Raw genomic sequence first — 5,434 nt, 5'->3', positions numbered from 1 at the left:
GACCTCAACCCTTGCTCTTCTAGGATGTCAGGGAAATGCATATTCATCTAAGACGGCTAGGGACAGGGTGAACTTGAGTGGCTGCATTTATTTTTAGAGGAAATTTATTTTAAGATAAAAAAAGTTCTCCCTTACATTATGATATAATTTTGACAGCTCAGCGGGTAAACAGTCACAAGAGGTTGTTGAGTGGAAAAATTCTAGTAGAGCTAACTTTAGGAAGAATTTTGAAAGAAACAATTGTTGTATAAGCAACATAATTACCTTTGTCATCTCCTTCAACTTTCCGGAACTGGAACTTTCTAGCAGCTGAGCATGTAACTGGAATGAATCTAATTTCCTCTTATGCGTTTAATAGAAGTGGGAAGTGGCAAAATACAATTGTCTGTTGTGTATTTACCCCATTTTGTTTTTCTGTGAATGTGATGTGGCAGAAAACAACTGCCCTGGGAAACAGAAGTTGTCAGTAGGTTCATTCCTTACTTTGTGACCCAGAAACAAATTATTTCAGCAATTTGAAGCTCAATTTCAATTTCTACAAAATGAGGATAAGACATCTTAGCAAATACCAAATTTTTAAAAATATATCAAATTTATATGGAAGGGTATTACTACTATAAAAGGTACTTTACAAATGTAAAATGTTATTTCTTGGATAATACATAGTTTACTATTTTGAGAACATTTTAGTAACAAGCATTATAATATTATCATGATCAATTTATAATTTATAATATTTTGTCAATAAATTAACATATTTATTATATATAATTTGATATGTTAAATTCATATTGTATACATTCTAATTACACATTAAATTATATGTAATTATATATTTATTATTAATATTTTGAAGTAGAAGTATAAGCTAGTTAGAGAAATACTGTATTCAATAGAGATTTATTGTCTACATGGTTAGCATATTGTATAAGAATAGCGAACACAGAGTAGAATAACTCTCTAGAGCAGGTAGGGTTGTGCTATTAAAGTGCTTAATACTATGATTAGGAGTTATGACATGATTTGCTGTCAATAAAAAAGAATCATTTTTATTCATGCTTTTATTCATTGAAATCTATTAGTTCTCTAATATATTTGAACTACTGCTAAGTAATTAGCTCTGTGTTAGATATTGAGAATAAAAAGATAAGAATCACTCAGTCTCTGTTATCTAGCCATGCACAGCCTAGTAGGGATAAGAAAAAAATTGCAATAAAATACACATGCTATAGCATGTTATAAAATCATAGATTCAATATCCTGTGATAAGCCATAATGGGAATAACATGGAAAAGAATGCATACATATGTAGAACTGAGTCACTTTGCTGTACAGCAGTAATCAACACAACACTGTACATCAACTATGTAAGTAGTAACTGAATAGAGCAAAGACAGGTCCAGAAATGAATGCTACAGAAGAGAAAAGCCTAAAATGTGAAGGATAAATAAGGGGAAAAGGTGAAATAAAAAGAACTCTAAAGTGATAAAAGCAGAGTAGCGTAAGTGGCATCACTGAATCTGGGTCTGAGAAGCTGGCTGGGGCCAAGATTAGGGAGCACAACAAGGAAAAACTGATGATTAGTGAAGAAAAGGACGCAGATCATGAAGAGCCTGTAATGCTAAGAAACTGAAATTTTATTCTGCAGACAGTGGACTATCCCAAAGAGTTTCAAACACACATGTGTTCAAATCAGATTGTGTGTTTCTGTGTGTGTGTAGTGTGGAGAATTAATGTGAAATCTGAAAGTAGTGTGGAGAATTAATTCCAGTATGAAGAGAATAGATGATTGTAATGGATTTTTGAAACATTGAAGCTGTGAAATAAAGTGATTTTCATGGGGAAGAAGGCTTGGAGGTGATTTGGGTGAATATTTTAGGATTACAGTAATAAAATACTAATGAAATGTGAGGGGAAAGTCAAGATCCAAGGTGGGTTTGAGGAATGGCTACTACTGGTGAACAAACTTACATTTAAGATATGTTGAGTTTTACCTTTAGATCATTTAAAAGGAAGTTTTTACTAAGTTAACATAAGTGTAGTAAGTCTAGCCCCTGTAGAGAATTAACAGGCATGAGAGAGGGATAAATATTAAAATTATTTTATAAAGTTGATATTCAAATTTTTGAGTGATGGTTAAAGAGGTTAAAAAGGCTGCTAAGCCTGGTGCTTTTTGATGACCTAGAGGGGTGGATGCAGGCAGGGGAGGGGGCTCGAGAGGGAGGGGACATAAGCATAATTATGGCTGATTCACGTTGTTGTGTGGCTGAAACCAGCACAACACTGCAAAGCAATTTTCCTCCAATTAAAAAAAGCATATATAAGTAAGAATAAATATAACTATGGGCTTTCCAGGTGGCTCTAGTGGGAAAGAATCTGCCTGCTAATGCAGGAGACACAGGAGACTCAGGTCAGGAAGATCCCCTGGAATAGGAAACGGCAACCCACTCCAATATTCTTGCCTGGAAAATTCTATGGACGGAGGAGGCTGGCAGGAGAAGAGTCAGACACGTATATATATATATATATATATATATACACACACACACACATATATGAGGCAGCAGAGAGTCAGACATGACTATTACATATATATATATATATATAAAATATATGAAGGCTGTTGAATGTTAAAGCTTATAGGAAGAATTCTGTTTCCTCACAATTGTCATCAGGTCAAGGAACAATACTGAAATATTTCATGACTTTAAAATGTTATTCTTTATTGAAATGGAATTAATGGTATTCACTTATTAGTCATAAATGCATAGCAATATTATGTCAGCATATACAATAGAATAGAAGTTTTACATAAAAATTCCTGGGTATAAGTTGTACAAAACTTTCTAAATCTCAGGATTCTATTGATGAGAACACAGCTGAAGTATAATACAGGCAATCTGAGACAATTTATTGCTTTTTATGTCTTAGGTTCTTCAACTTGAAAATGAGGATATTAGGAGAATATGACAGTGATGAATAGTTCCTTCCTGTTCTATGCACTCAGGCAGGGTTGGATTAGCATCCAGGCTGTGCCACTTGTTGGAATGACCCTGCATCACTAGCTTTAACCATATTACTACAATTAACCATTTTATGATATCGATGGTTCTGGGGACCAGATAAAGAGACTTGAGGTATCATCAAAACACTAATAGCTAAACAAAATAATAAAAGATGGGTGACACTTAGGTATCTAGACATGTTTGTTTAAAATGTTAATAAGGACATCAAATCTTATCTATCCATTTCCATTTTAAAAATTTACTTATGTGAAATGGGGACACATTCTTTTTTTAAAAAAAGAGAAATAAGAGGGAACAGTCCTATCATTTGATCTCTGATTTTAAAATTCAAGCTTAAAGACAGGTTTGTTGTCATGATTCAGTCTTGATTTTTGGAGAAAAATAGGTAATGTTTGCATATATTCTATTACTAAAGTTACTTTGGTTGATCGGTTCCCAAGAATGTAATTACCATCATGGCACAAAATATATCTTTATTCATGTCACTTTTTAGAAATGAAATATACAATATTCAATATGCATGCACATTATTCAAGAACAGAAGGCAAGAAGCAATAATGTTTTCATCTTTAATTACTGGCAAGATACCTCCTTTATCATTTTGGCCTGTCGGCCGTGCTGTATCATTCTATGAATTTATTGTATCATTGATTTTGTGTGTGTGTGTGTGTTTTATTTATTTATTTTTAAATATAAATTTATTTATTTTAATTGGAGGCTAATTACTTTACAATATTGTATTGGTTTTGCCATACACTGACATGAATCTGCCACAGGTGTACACGTGTTCCCCATCCTGAACCCCCTCCCACCTCCATTCCCGTACCATCCCTCTGGGTCATCCCAGTGCACCAGCCCCAAGCATCCTGTATCATGCATCGAACCTGGACTGGCGAGTCATTTCATATATGATATTATACATGTTTCAATGCCATTCTCCCAAATCATCCCACCCTCTCCCTCTCCCACAGAGTCCAAAAGACTGTTCTATACATTTGGGTCTCTTTTGCTGTCTCACATACCAGGTTATCGTTATCATCTTTCTAAATTCCATATATATGCGTTAGTATACTGTATTGGTGTTTTTCTTTCTGGCTTACTTCACTCTGTATAATAGGCTCCAGTTTCATCCACCTCATTAGAACTGATTCAAATGTATTCTTTTTAATGGCTGACTAATACTCCATTGTGTATATGTACCACAGCTTTCTTATCCATAGACAGTCTTCAGAATGGGAGAAAATAATAGCAAATGAAGCATCCGACAAACAACTAATCTCAAAAATATACAAGCAACTTCTGTAGCTCAATTCCAGAAAAATAAATGACCCAATCAAAAAATGGGCCAAAGAACTAAACAGACATTTCTCCAAAGAAGACATACAGATGGCTAACAAACACGTGAAAAGATGCTCAACATCACTCATTATCAGAGAAATGCAAATCAAAACCACAATGAGGTACCATTTCACGCCAGTCAGAATGGCTGTGATCCAAAAGTCTACAAGCAATAAATGCTGGAGAGGGTGTGGAGAAAAGGGAACCCTCATATACTGTTGGTGGGAATGCAAACTAGTACAGCCACTATGGAGAACAGTGTGGAGATTCCTTAAAAAACTGGAAATAGAACTGCATTATGACCCAGCAATCCCACTACTGGGCATACACACCGAGGAAACCAGAATTGAAAGAGACACCTGTACCCCAATGTTCATCGCAGCACTGTTTATAATAGCCAGGACATGGAATCAACCTGGATGCATCATTGATTTAATACTTCTGTAAATGTGCCTATTAGTGGGTAATTATAAACTTAAGAATTATGCATCTACAAAAATTTTGTCTTTCTATACAACTTACTGCTGTTGTTTTTTTCTTTTACTTTTGCAAACATTTAAGGTTTTTCTCTAATTTTTTTTGGCCCCACTCCACAGCATGTGGGATCCTAGTTCCCTGGCCAGAGATCCAATCTGTTCCTTCTGCATTGAAAGTGCAGAATTCCAACCACTAGACCACTAGGGAAGTTCCCTTAAGGCTTATTTTTTGTTTTGGGGGGCTTTTTTTTGATGTGGGACATTTTAAAAGTCTTTATTGAATTTGTTACAACACTGCTTCTATTTTATGCTTTGGTTTTTTGCTGCAAGGCATATAGGATCTTAAGCTCCCCAGCCAGGGATAGAACCCACAATCCCCGCAATGGAAGGCAAAGTCTTAACCTCTGGATTGCCAGGGAAGTTTCAGTATTTAAGCTTTTAAAAAATATGATTTTTAAAATCATATGCTTTACTTTCATTAAAAAAATATATAATTTACTTCCATTATATTGACATAAAACATATGATATCATTCTCTTTATTTTTCCATTAATGTCCTTTTAAAAAAATAATTTGATATTAAATACCTATAGA

This window comes from Bos javanicus, chromosome 4, assembly GCF_032452875.1.
Source record: "Bos javanicus breed banteng chromosome 4, ARS-OSU_banteng_1.0, whole genome shotgun sequence".
Classification (NCBI taxonomy): Eukaryota; Metazoa; Chordata; class Mammalia; order Artiodactyla; family Bovidae; genus Bos; species Bos javanicus.
This window is presented reverse-complemented; position numbering follows the sequence as displayed.